The following is an 18,864-nucleotide window of genomic DNA, read 5'->3' as shown; positions in this document are numbered from 1 at the left end:
CTATTCCAGTGTGTTGATTGACAGGCAATCAGTTTTGAAACACAAATGAACCACCATATGCAAATTAAAAAAGCAATTTTTTCACTTTCAATCGACTCCATTGTTTAAATTTGCCAGGGTTTGTTATTAAACATACTTGGCTTAGTTTCAAAAGCGTACAAAGCATATATTTTCAGCAGGAGACTGTGTCCATATTTAGATTCACAATTTAAGAGGTTATTATAAGATTTTCTGTGTTTTATATGGCAGGTAGATAAATATTTGATAGATTGACAACTTAGGGGGATTTAAATTTTTGAATGGCTTTAGTGAATGAGTGTTTTACCATTATTAAGTGTCTTTGAATGAGAACTTTATTGGACTGTTAAAAGCTTATTTTTTTGATGTCTATTTCAAACGGTTCCTGAGCTCTGTCCCTCGTGGGTACTGAGTGAGTGGTGATGGAGGATACATGCGTGTATGGAGGGCCATGGGACAGTGTGGAGAATATGAGGAGAACGTGGAGGTTGGTTCAAGGGTGAAGTCAGGGCGCGTATAAGCAATGTTATGAATTGGGCTATTGTCCAGGAAAACTGAGGGAAGCCTTCCAAATCCTCCATGTACTGCATTGCACAAAAAATAAATTGTCTCAAATGGATTAAATGTGTTCTAGCCTGCTAAAGAAAAAGTAAAGGAAGAACTAAAGGAGACTCTGACTAATTTTCCAATGCTCTTTGGCTGTGGGCATGGTGCCACGGACTGGATCACTGTTGATATCATGTTCAGCCATGGAGAATGGGATAGACCAGGTAACCACAGAGAAGTCTGCCTAACCTTGGTGTTGGGCAAATTATTTGAAAGATTCTGAAGGATAATATAAATTGTCAGTTAGAAAGACAGAGATTACTTAAGGCTAGTTAGCATTAATTTGCTAAGGGAAGGTAGTATCCGACCAGCTTGAGTGAATTCCTTCAAGAGATTAATAAGGAAGTTCAATGCTTGATTTTAACAAGGTTTTTGACAAGTGCCCATATCAAACTGGTCAGAAAAGAAAGAGCTTGGGAGATCTAAGGGAAAGTAGCATGTTGGATCCCAAATTAGCTCAGCGACAGGAAATAAAGAGTAATGATTCATGGATGTTTGTGTAGTCGGAACACTGTTTCCTGTGGGGGTTCTGCACGGTTCAGTTACCATGTCTCTTGCATTTTGTGGCATATGTCAGTGATTTAGACTTAAATGTAGAAGGCATGATTAACAAGTTTGCAAATTATTTCAGAATTGGTTGCATGGCTGATAATCATGAAACAAACTGTAGAAAACACAAAGGTATTATTGGATGGGCCCATTGGCAGAAAAATGTCAAATGGAATTCAAAGCAGAGAAGTATGAGGTAATGCATTTGGGAGGGCTAACAAGGCAAAGGAATACACAATAAATGGTAGGAAACTGAAAAGTATACAGGAACAGTGTGATCTTGCAATCTGTGTGCACAGAACACTAAAGTTAACAAGACAGTTTATGAGGTGGTTAAGCTAACATACAGGACACTTTCCTTTGCTAAAACCAAGGAATAGAATATACGGGCATGGAAATTATGCTAGAACTATGTAAAGCAGGCTGCCTAGATACTGTGTACAGTTCTATGTCTCCCTGTTTTGTTCAAGATGAAGATATTTTTTCAAAGGGACATGCTTTGGCAAGTGATTTGGACTTAAATGTAGAAGGCATGATTAAGAAGTTTGCAAATGTTGCAAGAATTGTTTGTATGGTTGATAGTAAGCCTTAGATATGTGACATTATCCAAATATTGTGGCCAAACTGCATACTGTCATACTAGGCCCTCACAGCTTAAAATCAGGGTTTAAGATGAGCTGTCCTTAAGAAGTAGCTCATCTCCAGGTTTAGGAAGATATTTTTGCTTATGACAGTGAGTCAGTTCCATTTCTCACAGCAGCTATCTTTATTTTAAAAAGCTAAATTAGTAGTGAATACCAATCAGCTTTATGAAATTGATGTGTAACACAAGGAACTAATTTGACACTAAAAAAAAATGAACACAGACTCACTGATTTCTTTCTTCCTGTACATAATTGTCTCTCAGCTTATCTTTCCCTTACTAATATATTATAATGGAAATTTTCCTGGCTCTGCACCTAAACACACTTGATTACCCAAATGTAGCAAGAATCAGAAAATCAGGTGGGCAAGTCTGCTCTGCCTGAAAACTATTCAGTACAATCCATTAACAGTCTTTTTGTTTATCCAGCTTCTTCCTGTCTTCCAAGTTATTCCTCTGACTCTGCATTGTTCACATATTGTTAAATAGCTTCCACTTACATAGAACTTTAACATATGGATAAACATCATGAAGCATAGTCAGAAACAAAATGTAATTCATGCCAAAGAAGGCAATATTAGGATTAGCCAACAGCTTAATCGAAGCTGCGTTTTGAGGTGGGTTTTACAAAACTGAAGCTGAGACGTACGGAGGGTTAGGCAGGGACTTCCGAGATACCTGCAAACAGAGCCAATCATGGAGATGCTTGTAGACCATAATGTACAATTGGCCAGAAGCAGAGGAAAAGGGAATTTAATGGGGTATATGGAATTGCAATAGTCGAGTCTGAAAATAACAAAAGGCACAGGTAAGGGTTTCATCAACTGGTGGACTGATGTGGCTGAACTTATATATGTCAAAGTAAATGGTCTTTGCAACGTAGATATAGGCCTGGACTTGCATCTTGGTCCAGCAAAGCATGCTTTGGGCAGATTTTGATATATAAACACAGCTATGAACCCAAGTGCTGTCATATTATCTCTGACAGACATGGGCAACTAGTTTTTGTGCCCACTCTTTGTTATTTTCATTTCCTTTCTTGTTTCAGTTTTGCACTTTGTTTGCTTCCCTAGATTTTCTGCAGTATTGAGTTCTTATCTATAAATACTTTTATTTAATGTTACTCTCCTCCACATGCTGATGATATCCAGTTTGATTTAAATGGGATATCCCATCCTTTTTATGGTTGGAAACATGCATGTTCTCAACCCTCTCTATTTCATGCCTGAATGCTTCTCACCAATCTAACATCGATTTACATTCAATTAGTTGTCGCCAGCCCAATTCACATTTTATCTTAATAAATTTACCTTGCCCCAATTTCACATACTTACTTTTAGCCTGTCTTTGTCATTTTCCATAATTATGCTAAATCTAACTGAATCACTATCACCAAAATGCTCTCTCACTGATATTCCTTCTACCTGTCTAGCTTCATTCGAACAAACTAAATCCAACAGTCCCTTCCCTTACGAGTATTAGAAGTTTGATTTGAAAGGTGTTGTGTTACTGTTACTTCACGTAAAGCAATGCAAGTTATAGGTAACAAATTTCAATTTAGCTTAACTTCTGTAGTGGGGAAAATGCTTGAATCTAATCAAGGAAGAAATAGCAAGACATTGAGATCGACATTGTCCCATTGGGCAGACGCAGCATGGCTTCATGAAGGGAAGGTCATGTTTAACTAACTTACTGGAATTCTATGAAGACATTATGAGCATGGTGGACAGCGGGGACCCAGTAGATGTGGTGTATCTAGATTTCCAAAAGGCATTTAACAAGGTGCTGCACAAAAGACTTCATAAGATAAAGGTGCATGGAAATGTATTAGCATTGATAGAGGATTGGTTAACTAATAGGCAGCAAAGAATGGGGATAAATGAGTGTTTTTCTGGTTGGCGGTCCGTGTTGGCACAGCAATTGTTTATAATTTACATCAATGATTTGGAGTTGGGAGCCACGTGTATAGTGTGTCAAAGTTTTCGGATGACACTAAGATGAGTGGTAGAGCAATGTGTGCAGAGGACTCTGACAGTTTGCACAGGGATATAGATAGTTTAAGTGAGTGGGCAAAGGCCTGGCATGTGGAGTACAATGTGGATAAATGTGAAGTCATCCATTTTAGTAGGAATAACAGTAAAAAGGACTATTATTTGAACGGTAAAAAATTGCAGCATGTTGCTGTGCAGAGGAACCTGGGCGTCCTTGTGCATGAATCGCAGGAGTTTGGTTTGCAGGTACAACAGATAATTTAAAAGACAAATGGAATTTTGTCCTTCATTGCTGGAGGGATTGAGTTTAAAAGCAGGGAGGTTATATTGCAGTTGTATAGGGTGTTGGTGAGGCCACACCTGGAGTACTGCGTGCAGTTTTGGTCTCCTTATTTGAGAAAGGATGTACTGGCACTGGAGAGGGTGCAGAGGAGATTCACTAGGTTGATTCTGGAGTTGAGAGGGTTGGCTAATGAGGAGAGACTGAGTAGACGGGGACTATATTCATTGGAATTTAGAAGAATTGGGGTGGGGTCTTTTAGAAACATATAAAATTATGAAGGGAATAGATAAGATAGAAGCCAGGAGGATGTTTCCACTTGCGGGTGAAACTAGAAGAAGAGGGCATAGCCTCAAAATTGGGCACAGATGTAAGACTGAATTGAGGAGGAACTTTTTCACCCAAAAGGTTGTGAATCTGTGGAATTCCCTGACCAGTGAAGTAGTTGAGGCTTCCTCATTGAATGTGTTTAAAGCTAAGGTAGATTATTTTTTGAACAGTAAAGGAATTAAGGGTTATGGTGAGAGGGTGGGTAAGTGGAGTTGAGGCTATGAAAAGATCAGCCATGATCTAATTGAGTGGGAGAGCGGGCTCGAAGAGCCACATGGCCTACTCCTGCTTCTGGTTCTTATGTTCTAAATGAGAAATTCAGTGAATATTAATAATTACAAATGTGAAGGAGTATTTCAGTTTGGCAAATAACCTGACACATTCTGCACACTGTGGTGTTAATATGGCCTTTTGTATGTATCTTTTTAATGCTGTATGGCCTAATTCTGGCCCTGTTCTTTAGGTTCTTTTCTTTCATATCTTCGAAAAATACTGCCTCATTGCATTCATTACATCATCAGTGAAGTTTGCATAAAAGTAATTGTGATAAGGAGTGATTGGATGTTTTTATAATAACTTGTTCAAAATAGACTGCATGTTATCAACAAAACGTACAAAGAATACCAATTGTAGAAGAAATTAGTTCCATCACAAAATCATTTAATGGTACAAGTAATGCTTCAGGAAATCTGTCTGAAGCTCCTGTTAGTATCGAATTCTGGAGTTCTGGCGGGATTCCACTGTGTAGCTATCATGCTCATACCAAAGTGGCTTTTCAGTCAAGACTGTCAAAATATTTCCCAAACTTCACTCCTGTACAACAGTGACAAAAGATATGCTCAACTGATTTTTTTTTAAGAACACTAAACAAAGCAGGAACAATTTCTTGTATTGCTTTTTTCTGATGATTCTCTAAACCTGTTCTTAGAATGGTTTTACAATTTAAACAGAAGTAGTAGTCAAAAACTATCTTTCACCTTACTTATTTCGCGACCACATAGTAACCTGAGGAAATTTTCCTCCTTGGTTGTTTGGCAATAAAATACTAGCAAATCAGATCTGAGGTGCCTGTCATGAGCTTTTCAGAATGCTGTAAATAATATGAACATATTCAGTGTGTATATACTAACTTATCCAGTCTCCCCCAGAGGTCCTCACCTCTAAAAGTAGTTAAAATGCTCATATTCAGCCAAATTGATTTACTCTGTGTGACTTCAAGAAATGCTGAGTGCATTGCGCACAGCAAATGTCTGAAAATATCAACATTATAGTTTACCAAATACTTGTTCATTTAGTCCTGGAAATGTGAGTTGTACACGGGATCCTTATGATAAGAGATAAAATAAGATTGAAGTGATCCAAAGATGTGCTATGTAATTCTGCGCATATTGGTATGGGGGATACAGTCTCACATCCTTGGTCAAAGATTTGGGATGTGAATCACTATAGATATGGAGGAAGACATAAACTGAACATCTTCTATAAATATGGAATGGACTAATGGAAATTCAAAGAAACAAGTACCTTGAGTCCTCCAGCAGTGATGAAACATAAGCTATGAAGAATATTTGTTTCCAAGAGGATGCGTTAACAGCCCTTCTTCCCAAGGTCAATCTGACAATGCAATAAGATGCCTAAGAAAAGTCACAATTAAATCGGTTCAAAATCTTCAAGAGTGATCTTTGGATTATTTCCATTTAAAAGTTTTCATTGTCAGGGCTACCATTTCAAGAGAATTCCTGGCTAGTGAGTACAACCTATTAAAATATTGGCAGAATATGGATATTAATCCATGACACTGAGACTCTTAAAGCAGAAGCAGAAAGGCTGCAGGGACCAACAATATCCTGGCTCCAGAACGTTCAGTGTCCTTAATTATTCCAGTGCAGCTATGTCCATGGAAATGTGCAACATTGCCCAGATATGGCTTGTTCATATTTTTATATGGATTGGTCTAGAAACATTGTCTGATTCACACCAAAAAAAAATCACATTTGTATCATTTTGTATAATTTCAAAGCAAAATGACATTGGTTGGACAAAACAATTAAATGATGTGAGATTGCCTTAAGGAGCAAGTGTGGTGTCACTTGTCCTTTGTGTTAATTGTATTTATATTAGGTGTCAGTCTTGGCCCAGCAGTGACTTTCCCACTTTGAGTCAGATAGTTAGAGATTCAAGTACTGTTCTTGAACACAAAGTTTACTGAAGTACTGAAGGAGTGCTGTACCATCAAAGGTGCTATTTCTCAAATGCAACATTAAGCCAAGGCCCAGTGTGTCCTCCCAGACAGACACAAAAAAACAACTCCATGGCACTGTTCAAAAAAAGAGTAGGGGAGTTCTTGGTTCCTAGCCAATATTTGCCTCACAACCAAAATCATTAAGACAGATTACCTGGTTATTATCTCTTTGCTGTTAGCACAATGTTCGCATTAGGCTGTATGCACATTGGCTGCCACATTTCAGATATTACAACTGTGATTGCACTTCCAAAATAGTCACTAGGTTAATGCTTTGGGGAATCCCAAGGCCGTGAAAGATGCTGTATAACTGTTTGCTGCTGAAGTCAGTCCAAAACATACTTATAAATTTAATTTTGTGATGTTACCCAAAGGCAGACAGGGCAGCTGAGGTTAGTGATTGGAGCTGTGTAGAAACTGTTGGGAAGAGTCCCCTTTTCCCTGCATGAAGAAGATGAGGCACTTTAACTTCAACCAGCCCCGAGGTGCAAGAAACGGTAACAGATCCATACTTTTAGTTATGTGAGATGCACTCACTAACAATTTGTATTTATACAGTGTTCTTAATGAAAGAAAACATCCTAAGGTGTTTCACTGGAGCATTAAAAAGCAAAATTTGACACTGAGCCACATAAGGTGATATTAAGGTAGACAACCAAAAGCTTTGTCAAACAAGCAGTTTAAGAGTATTTTAAAAGAGAGAAGTGATTTAGAGAGGTTTAGCAAGGGATTCCAGAGATTAGGACCCAGGCAGCTGAGAACAGAGCAACAATAGTAAAATGATTAAAATTGGTAATTCTGAAAAAGCTAGAATTAAAGGAGCATAGATACCTTGAAGAGTTGTGGGACTTAAAGGAGATGTAGAGCTGAGAACATGGTTATTAGGTGATCAGGACTTGGTGTGAGTAAGGCAGCAGGCAGCTGAACTTTGGATGACATCACATTTACAAAGATAGAAGGTAGGAGACTAATCAGGCATATATGGGAATAGTCGATTCTAGATATAACAAAGATGTGAATAACATTTTAGCAACTGATAACCGGAGGATATTATGGAGGTGAAAATATGGGGTACTGGTGGTGGTTTCAGAATGGGACCAGAAACTGAGTCAGGACTGAATGTAACATCAAGACTGCAAGTAATCTGATTCAGTTTCAGACAGTACCAAGGAGAAGTGGAATTGGTAGATAGGACAGGTGTTTGTAATGAGGTCAAAGACAATGACTTTAGTCTTCTCAATATTTAATTGAGAAATTTCTGCCCATTCAGTATAGAGGTCAGACAAACATGTCTGATAGTTTAAAAACAGTGAAAGGGGTAAAGAAATGTTATGATGAGGTCTGACTCATCAACACACACTTGAAGGATGATGCTGTGCTTTCACATGATGTTGCCAAGGAGCAACATGTAGATGAGAAACAGATGGAGACAAGGATAGATCCTTCGGAAACACCAGAGATGATGATACAAACATGAAAGGACAACATTGCTCATGATACTCTGGCCCCAATTAGATAAATAAGAATGGAATCAAGTGAATGCAACCCCAGTGAGGAAGGTTCCCTCTAAACTGTATGGCTGCATAGCTGCTCCAAGGGTCAGCAGATGCCATTGGGCTTGCTGACGCATTCACATCTGGTTTTTCCAGATCAACATTGATTTGAAATTAGAGAGGTCCATTCAACAGTTTAATAACAGCAGGGAAGAAGTTGGTCTTGAACCTGTTGGTACATGTGTTTAAGGTTTTGAAGAGGTTGGAAGAGAGTATAACCAGGATGGGAGGAGTCTTTGATAATGTTGGCTGCCTTTCTGTGGCAGTGAGAAATGTACATGGAGTCCATGGATGAGTGCAAAAAACAGAAGTCGCTGGAAAAGCTCAGTAGGTCTGTCAGCATCTGCGAAAAAAAAATTAGAGGTAACGTTTTGGGTCCAGTGACCCTTCCTCAGAACACCATGAATGGAAGGTTGGCTTGCATGATGGTTTGGGCTGTGTTAACAACTTTTTCAGAAGTTTTCAGATGAAACAGAAGTTGAAGTTAGTTGAGAGTTTGCAAAAATATGGAGTCAGTGTTTTTTTTTTAAGAAGATGCAAATGATGGTAGTTTTAAAGGAGAGAGGGATGGTATCTTAAGAGAGAGAGCCACCTGTTAAAATTATCTGTTAACATGGGGATCAGGCAAGAAAGTTGGATGATCAGCAGTTTAGTGAGAAAGGAGCTGAGGGGGCAGGAGGTGGCTCTCATGGACAAGATGAGCTTGGAGAAGGCATGAAGCTAGAGTAAAGGAAAATGGATTTATAGAAAATGGCCTTCGCTTGTATTCTAAGGTGATCCAAGAATATTGAAGAGTTTGAACAGGACCTGGTGGTGTTTTATGTGACCTCGCAGATCTGTTGGTCAATGGCTAAACCAGTGTCTGCCACATCCATTCATGTCTGTGTCCCTTTAAATTTAAAAGTTGTACTGAAACAATAACCAGGAGGAAACAGAGTACTAGTTTTAGTTGAGATGAGGGAAGTGAAGGCGCAGTTGAGCAAATCGGTAGCTGCATAAATGTTGAGGCACAGGAAAGGCTAGACTGCTGGAATTTTGAAAGGACAGTTGTAAGTAAATTGTGAGTTAGTTTTGTTTCTAAGGGTGGGCTTTAGAACAGTTAACAGGGATGCAGCTGGAGGGTGATACAAGGAAGTGGCCAGAGATGGTCCAAACTGTGATTGATAGTATCTGAGTGACAAAGCCATATAAGATGACAAAACCAGGGGGAGGCCATGAATATGGGTTGGGAAATTTACTTGGGGATTGGGGAGAACAGGATGAAAAGAGGATAAAAAGCACTCAAATCATAAGAGAGATGGTATGATCAGTTGAAATTTCTGAAGATGACAAGTTGCTCAATGCAGATGCTGAGAGAGAAGAGCAGTGAGAACATTTTTGTGATACTTTGATGGGCAGTAATGAGTGAGAAATTTCAATGAAAGATGATAAAAGTGGAAATAATTGAGATATTCAAAGGAGTACGAGAACAGACCAAGGTGGGAGGTCACCCCCTCAGACGGATTTTTCTCAAAACCCTGATGTTGATGCAATTATCCATAATAGGTTTTGATTTTAGAATGCTGATTTACTTACTATAACAGGTTCATACATTGTAGTTTTCCTGTTGTAGTTTATCTCCTCAATATATAAGTGATTGTATGAGGTAATGATTCCAAAGAGTTAATGTTGGATATTGCATTAAGTTGCAACCAATCTGAGGATGTCATACAGGCTTGGGTGGGGACAAGGCAGAACATTTTAGGGGTGTCACAGTGACTCAGTGGTTAGCACTGCTGCCTCACAGTGCCAGCAACCTGAATTCAATTCCATCCTTGGGCGACAGCCTGTGTGGAGTTTGCACATTCTCCCTGTGTCTGCATAGATTTCCTCCGGGTGCTCCAGTTTCCTCCCACAATCCAAAGATGTGCAGGTTAGGTGGATTGGCCATGCTAAATTGCCCATTGTGCCCAGGGATGGGTGGATTAGCCATGAGAAAAGCAAGATTACAGGGATTGGTGGGGGGTGGGTCTGGATGGGTACTGTTTGAAGGGTCAGTATGGACCTGATGGGCCAAATGGCCTGCTTCCACACTGTAGGGATTCTATAATGTCTATGACTTCATGGAATGTATGTCTTCTCATAGTCATTGTAATAATGTCTATCTCAGTCATGTAATAAGCCAAAACGTGAGCATCTTCCTGTTAAAATGCACTAGCGGTTGTTCCTCTACCACTGTAAAATAAATAGGCTCTTAATCCCAATCAAGGAAAGAGAAGTTGCGATGGCATTCTTCTATCCATTCTTCACCACATAGCTGGAGCTAGACTATCGACACTGAGTGGCTTTGCAGCAATCTTTATGTCACTTATGTTCAAGGTCAGTCCAGAAAAATAAATGTCAATTCTTCCTCATATATTCCAACCTTCTTGTTGTATTCTTATATGTTGTTTTTAATGTTCCTTATGTTCCTGCATTGAATGTTAAACAGATAGTTGAAAACATGCAGCAGCATTTAGCTGGAAACTTTATCTTACAAATTAACACATCAAGAGTCGATCTGACCAGTTGTTTAGTTGTAACAATGATGTGATACTTCTGGCAATAGAGGGACATTTCAAAAACTGAAATTGATATATTGTAGCATCTTCTTTATGCATCTTACTCATGTCGTTTAGGGAAGGAAATCCGCCATCCTTACCTGATCTGGCCTACATGTGACTCCAGATCCACAGCAATGTGGTTGACTCTTAACTGCCATCTGGGCAATTAGGGATGGGCAATAAATGCTGCCTAGCAGTGATGCCCTCATCCCATGAATGAATAAAGAAAAAAAAAATCTTCCTTAAGAAATGGACTTATATATATTTGTTTGACCCTCTTACTGTTTTGACTGATGAATTGTATTAGAAGTCTACTTGTCATTCATTTTTTGTGTCCTAGTGACTTACTTTAAATTAATGAACTGTCTGCTCACTATGATTTTACATACACTTGCTTGACATATTTTCTGTCTCACTGAACATGAATTGTTGTGTGACTTCTAAGATATTTTGTTTCCAATTTTTAGTACTGGAGAAATGAGATTTTGGAACACTCAACAGGTCAGGTATCATCATGGAGAAGTAAAGAATTAATAGACTGGTTTTTACTCACTCATATTCCCCTCACTTGCACAGTGTCAAAGTTGGGTCCTGTACTTTTTCAGTTTGGTGGTCTTTCATCAGAATCTACCTACATTGCTGGGTGTTTCTATCATTTCTGATTTTATTTCAGTTTTTCAGTATCCATGCTTTGGGGTAATGTTCAAATCCTGAGTCTGAAAAATTGGTGATAGCACATTAACATTACAGGATACATCTTTTGTCGCTATTAACTGTAAGGTAAAATGGCTGGGGTATAAAATGAGTGGTTGATTCTTCAGTAAAATTGAAAATGATCACTTATGAACTCTCTTATCCATTTAATCTTTTGCTAATATTTTGTTGTTCTTTCCATGTCTTACTATCAGCAAGTTATCAGTCTTTGATAATTCTTCTTTGATGCCTAGATGAGCTTTGAATTCCTACGAAGCAGTGTACTGATGGAAACGTCATTCCATAATGGGAGGCAATGATGAACATTTTCCACATTCTTTGCTGACTGTACTAAATTCCCCTATTGATAAATTGGATTTGATGTTGTATTGATGAAATCGTATTCTTTGCCAAATGACTTGACCTTAGTACTTACAAAATGTCATTGTCTCTGAAGACTTCATTTGACATTTAATGTCTAGAGAAAATATCCTTCACATAATTTATCGTTGTTCCAATTATAGTGTGTATTGTGCAGAGCCCTGGGGAAATTGAGTGACAGTCACTAAGTATGAAGTTGATCTTTCCTTGCGCCATGTACAAGGCAATACTCTTTTTTTGGCACAGTCACTGCTCTCCCAGGTATACTTTAATAGGTTCTCATTGTTGACTTGATTTCTATTTGAAACTGAGTGATTTGGATCCTGATATGTAGACAATGTTCTGATTTATTCTGAGAAAGTGAATGAGTTTTCTTTGTATTTCTCTCAGCATATGAAACTCCTATGACAGTCCTTCCACTGTTCCTTCACACGAGCTTTTCAATATCACAATTTTAATTATCTACACTGTTTGATCAAATAATGTTAATTCCTTGCTATATTTCCAATACTCTTGAAACTTTCCCTGTTTGCTTCCTTGAAGGTCCAACACATTTTTGCTCCTCTGCAGCTTTTATATTGTGCCTTAAATAGTGTAGAGTCATAAGCTCCCATTTAAAATGGGTGTCTTTAGCAACTACCAGCAAGTTTACGGTGTGCTGGCTGCCAGTTACAGGAGATCCACACTTCAAGAGCTTGTAATAAAAGCAAAGTTCTGCAGATGTTGGAAATCTGAAATAAAAACAAAGTTCTGGAGAAACTCAGCAAGTCTGGCAACGTCTGTGGAGAGAGAAACAGAGTTAATGTTTCAAGTCCAGTATGACTCTTTGTCTTCAGTTCCAAGGAAGAGTCAAACTGGAATCAAAACATTAACTCTTTTTCTCTCTCTACTGGTGCTGCCAGATCTGCTGGGTTTCTCTAGCACTTTCTGTTTTTATTGCAAATTTCCAACATCTGCAGAACACTGCTTTTATCACAAGCTGTTGAAGTGTGGATCTCCTGCGACTGGCAGCCATCACATTGTAAACTTGCAGGTAGTTGCTAGGGACTCCCATTTTAAAACGAACTTTCCCATTTTGATACTTAGTAAATGCAAAAGTTTACCTTAAGGTTATCATCAATTTTATTTTGTGAGCCAATATTCCCCAGCAGCATGTAACAACATAAAATTATTTTCCCTGTCTCAATTCAAATTAACTTTATTATGTTTAGGATTAACATATTATTCTAATGCTATTACTGTAGACTGCAAAGCAAAACTTTGCAGATTTTTAAAACATCTTTAGAGGAAATTGTAATATTGTGTAACTGCTTTTCAATCTTCAAAAATCTTGTCTCAATATCAGTCAATAAATATTATGCCACAAGCAAGGTTTACAACATTTATTACCCTTTTGCAGTGCTGCATCTCTAAACTTGTCAGTAATGCATCAGCTGTGAAGTTTATTGATCTTTCAAAATTAGTCTAAACTGACACAATGCAGAATTAGAGGCCCCTTATGTTTTATCATGATTTTAGATACAGCTTTAATGGTTACATTTTTTTCTAGCAATTAGCTGAGAAATGAAACTTCTCCAAAATACTTGTTTTTAAAAAATGAATTTACTCACATTGTTGACTTGTTTTTTTGAGTATTCTCATATCTTCCTTTTCCTATGGGTATGACATGTGCCCAAAGCTAAAACTGTTAAACTGTCAACCTTAATGCATGCTTACCAGTATTGATGTCGCCAAAAGACATCAGTTCAGTGACTCAAAATACACAATTGCATTTATTCAGGGTTGACATTTCTGGTAAACTCAGTTACTTTCCAACATTTGGCATTGTTTTTCTTTTTGGACAAACCCCAAATTATTCTGTCATTCAGCAATATGGCAAGACCCTCAAAACACTCATCAACACATATAAATGGTTTTACATTATACTTCTGAAAGGGAGATATAAATAAGCATTTGTATGCTCTTTAAGAATTATTGAACATGTGTATCTTAAAATTTACTTAATCAACTTCAGTGGCCAGAAACCTGAAAACCTATTTTAACTTGCTAAAATGTTTTGAATTTGTAATCTATGACAATACTCTCACAAGCCAGAAACCTGAAATTTTCCTTTAAGGACTTTATGGCTCAAGGAATTTCACAACTCACTCGTTCATTTTATCAAAAGTTACAAACGTGTTTACCCCTTTCATTAATTCACCATTTCTTTCTACATTCTTTAAATCATACATGCTGACAAATTGTATCGCACAATTCTCCTGTAAAGCCAATAATAATTCTTGCCATGGTTGGATTGCTGTGATAACTTGTTTATCATTGCAGATCTGCTATCCTCCTGTCAAGCAACATAATCCTTGTCATAAATCCATTTCTGTTTGAGTATTCTCTTCTCCCCTTTAATTCTTCTCAGCAACATGTTTGTTGTTGAGTATTTCATCACTTTTTTGCCTTAGCCTCCTTAAACTTGGGGCATATTCCATAATTTCCTGAAATCTGCTTGAGATATGGAGTTCACTTGTACTCCTGCATCTACATTTAAATCTTGTGACCTCCCTCCTGAGTTTGAATTCAAACCTGTTACATCTATTCTCAAATAACTTGACTACCTGTAGTGAAAGCTAGGAAATTTCAGATGTAAACAGTATTCCACACCATTTATATTATTGTTGCTCTTCTCCACTTCCTTTTGCTTTGATGGATGGCATTTCAGATCATTCATGTAAACTGTTTCATAACTACTGCTGAATGGTTTACATTTCCTCACTGCAAAATGCATTCTGCTTGTGTTTTTTTTATTGTCTCTGTTGTCCTTCTATTCTCTATCGCTTCATAGAAGATCACATCAGCTCCGTCAGCAGCCGTCCTCCAGTGTTCATCGTCTACTTTACGTATTCTTCTCTCCTTTATTAATGATTCATTAATTCACCAAATTTGAAGGTCTTGTTTGGGTCCTTAAATAGTTAATGCTTTCTCCTGTTATTTTGCATGGGATACAATGATTTCTTTCATCGGTTACATTTCACCCAGGATTGTGACACCCCTGAGTCTTGCCAGTAATCACACTTGGTAGCAAATTTCCTCTTGAAGTTGTCATGAATACCTAATGGAAAAGGTCATTGATATCTCCTTCAGAGATATGTAGGAATGGTGATCCTTCAGAATCCCCATCATAGCACACTCCAAAGGAATTTCTGGGAAACTTAGTTTCTGCTGGGCAATTCCTCTGCACCTGGAACCCTCCAAAAATCTCCATTTAATTTGGAGACTTTGAATGGTTCCAATGAAATTAAGTAAAATAAATACTCAGAAAAAGGCAGACTATTAAATACATAGTTTAACTCCTAAGTAAGCAATAAACTAACCCCATAATTAGCCAACACATGCCCAAGTACACCTTTGCCAGACCACTTACATCCTGAGACCCTGGCCTGCTAATCCACACTGAATGGGATCTAAGACCACCAATAAATCTCCACCAGACCTGATCCAAGACCTCCCACAAGCCACATTGGACCCAAACTTTCCAACCCCTCTCCCACCAGACCAGATGTGACCTGACACTCCTTCCCTTCTGAACCGAACCCAAGTGCACCACCCCCACTGCTTCAGCCCACTTGAACTGACCAGACTCTACACCTCTCTGAAGCCATGACCCATCCTGACACCTTCCCCCAACTCCTGTCAGAAAAGACTTGACCCCACCTGGTGCCAGAACTGACCCAATGCCCCACCATATCAAACTTGTCAGTCCCACCCCTCGCCTCTCTGGACCTGACCCTTGGTACCCACCTGGCACACTACTACCGACCCACCTACCACCATACTCCCAACCCACCTACCACCCTACTCCCTACCCACCTGCTACCCTACTTATCTTGCACCCTAACTTTGACTTAATGGCACTCTACCGCATACCCATTTGACATCCTGTCTGTGGAACCCTACCCCCTGTCCAAGCTGGCACTCTCCTAACCAGATAAGTAGGATGGCATCTTTCCAGCTGCCACTGTATTTACCTGGCATTCTAACATCACACTTACCTTATGTACTAGAGCTTATGTCAAAATGTCTATCTGGACCTTTTAAATGTGAGAATATGGCAGCTGACTGCTGTAAAAATAAAAGGGGTTATGAGTTTCTTTCCTCTTACACTTATGTACTGCAAAAGAACTGTCAGAATAGAAGTATGGTTCCACATTTCTGAAGGATCCCTGATCAGAATCTCCTCACTGAACTGCAGAGTTCCTCTCTTTCATAAAAAATGAAAGGGCCAGGGTAGAAATCTGGGAGAGACAGCCACTCATCAATGGTTTAACTCCTGAGGAACTATTCAACTCACCACATACTTACAGCCCCAAAAACACCTCACCAGACCACTTACACTCTGAATATGCTGGCCAGTTAGCTCTCTTGGCCATATACCTCCCCTGGGACTTGATGCCCCTTTCCATTACTGCCTGACATGGTTTCCCTATCCACTGCTCTGCACATGATCCCTCTTCCCCTTTTACTAGAACCAACCCAGCCCCATCACCATGCTGACCCAACATGAGCACCAGCCCGCCCCAACGAACCAGACCAGACCTAACCACCCACCTCCCCCAATGCCACCAGATCCAACCTGACATCTCTGCTGTAAGATCTGACCTGTCCCAATTCATCTCCTGCCCATCCAACCTTCTGTCAGAATGGACCAAACTCATTCCCACTTCCTCCTAGCTAGACCCAACACAACTTCCCTAAACCCAGAACAGACCCAACTTCCCACCCCCGCCCCCCGCTTGACCAGACTAGAAACTCCCAGATGTGAAACCTAGCCTCCTCACCACTCCCAGATGTGAAACCTAGGCTCCTCACCCCTCCCAGATGTGATTGCTCCAATTTACCCTGACTTACCCTAAACACTACCTGCCCCTCCCTTGCTACCTTGTATCCTATTTCCTTCCCACTTGACATCCTTCCCACCTGACAGCTTACTCCTACTCAGCTGGTATGCTACCCAGGTGGTAACCTACTTAAATGATAACATAACCCTACCCATCTGATATCCTAAACCTGGCATTCTATCCCATTCCAGCTGGCACTCTACAACCTGGCAACTTATTCACTTAGCACCCTGATACTCTTCCCACATGGCACCTTAGCCAGATGGGTAAAGGCTTCTCACTCTTGCAGCCTATCCCTACCAAGCCATCACTTTACTTACCTGGCATCCTGGTCCACCTGATACCATATCCCCTACCTATCTTGCGTCTTACCCTCCCAACACCCTAACATTACACATACCTTATGTATTTGCTCAGTAATAGTAAGAACTGCGATGCTGGAGTCAGAGATAACACAGTGTGGAGCTGGAGGAACACAGCAGGCCAGGCAGCATCGGAGGAGCAGGAAAGCTGACGTTTCGGGTCGGGACCCTTCTTCGGCGGTTTGACAGCAGCAGGATCTTCCTATTTCAGCATTGGACAGCTCACCACTCTGACAGGTTTTGGGGGTGGGGTGGTGGTGCGGGGGCCGCGGGTTTCGCCTTCCCCCGATAATACGTGCCACAATACAAGTATGGCTTTACATTTCTGAACAAGCCCTGGTTGGAGTCACCTCTCAAAAATGTGGACATTTCCTTCTTACATTAAAATAAGGGGCAACGTGAGATTGCCACTGTCAGAAAATCCAGCCCAATATTTTTGTCTTCCTCCGAAGATCTAGACCATTACTATTTTTCAGTTATTTATCATGTGTTTGTTAGTTCAATTTCCTTTTTCCACCTTTCAATTGTAATTTTTGTCAGCATGGGCTCAAATTGTTGGGCATTATATGGAGACAGCGTCCTGCCAGCTGTGGATCTTGAGAGATTGCGGGTACGTTATTTGCTGATATGTGCAGCCCCAGGGATAAGGCTAGATGCCAGAAATACACATCTGAATTATCAGCTCCAGTGTGTTGTTTTCATCTAAACAGGTTTTTAGGAATTATTTTCTTTTAGCATTAAAAAATATCCGCTATGTTGGGTTTCAACACAACCTTGCAGCACCTGACAAAATTCCATCACGCAGATTAATTCCTCCAGTCTGGATGAAACCAGTTACTTAATAGCAACATTGATACGCATTTATTTAAAACGGTGCTAAATTCTCCCACTCAGACTGAGATAAATATTGTATCCGCAACTTTTACAATTGTATCAATACATTGTATAAAATTGTATGAAATATTAAGCAGCCAAGCGCCTGGTCGAGATCCTGAAAGACCTTGTGACATTTCCAGACCCCTGGATGACAGTCTGGGTTGGGAACTGGATTAATTCTGATAGTTAATGGTTCGAAGCGATTAGAACAGAGATTAACTGGCATGATCTGACCTGGTTGACACTTACCGATTTTTATCGGCCTATTAGAAAAATATTGAAGAGTTTTGTTTTAAGAGTTTCACATTCCATCTGTTCATACGCAAGACTGTTGGATTTTCAGGGTACGTCAGCTTCCTTGGCTATGCTAATTCTCATCTGATTTTTGAATTAAACCGCGTCATCTTCTTGAAAGAACAACCTAAAAAGGACCCGGGGGGTGGTGGTGGAAAATGAAGATGATGATGTAAAATAGAGTTGCAATCTTGGGATTTCGTTGTCATGGAGACGGTGTAATTCTTGCTGACGGAGGTGGGGCTGGCAGGGGCTCGGCTGTTGCTTCATTGAGGGCCACTGCAGCGCGCTCCCGACAGGAGCAGGGCCAGGGGCCACTTCAGCGCGTTCCCGACTACAGCTGGGCTAGGAACCACTGCAGCGCGCTCCCGACAGGAGCAGGGCCAGGGGCCACTTCAGCGCGTTCCCGACTACAGCTGGGCTAGGAACCACTGCAGCGCGCTCCCGACAGGAGCAGGGCCAGGGGCCACTTCAGCGCGTTCCCGACTACAGCTGGGCTAGGAACCACTGCAGCGCGCTCCCGACAGGAGCAGGGCCAGGGGCCACTTCAGCGCGTTCCCGACTACAGCTGGGCTAGG

The sequence above is a fragment of the Rhincodon typus genome, chromosome 13 (genome assembly GCF_021869965.1).
Source record: "Rhincodon typus isolate 14 chromosome 13, sRhiTyp1.1, whole genome shotgun sequence".
Classification (NCBI taxonomy): Eukaryota; Metazoa; Chordata; class Chondrichthyes; order Orectolobiformes; family Rhincodontidae; genus Rhincodon; species Rhincodon typus.
The sequence above is the reverse complement of the archived record's forward strand: the minus strand, read 5'-3'. Positions refer to the sequence as shown.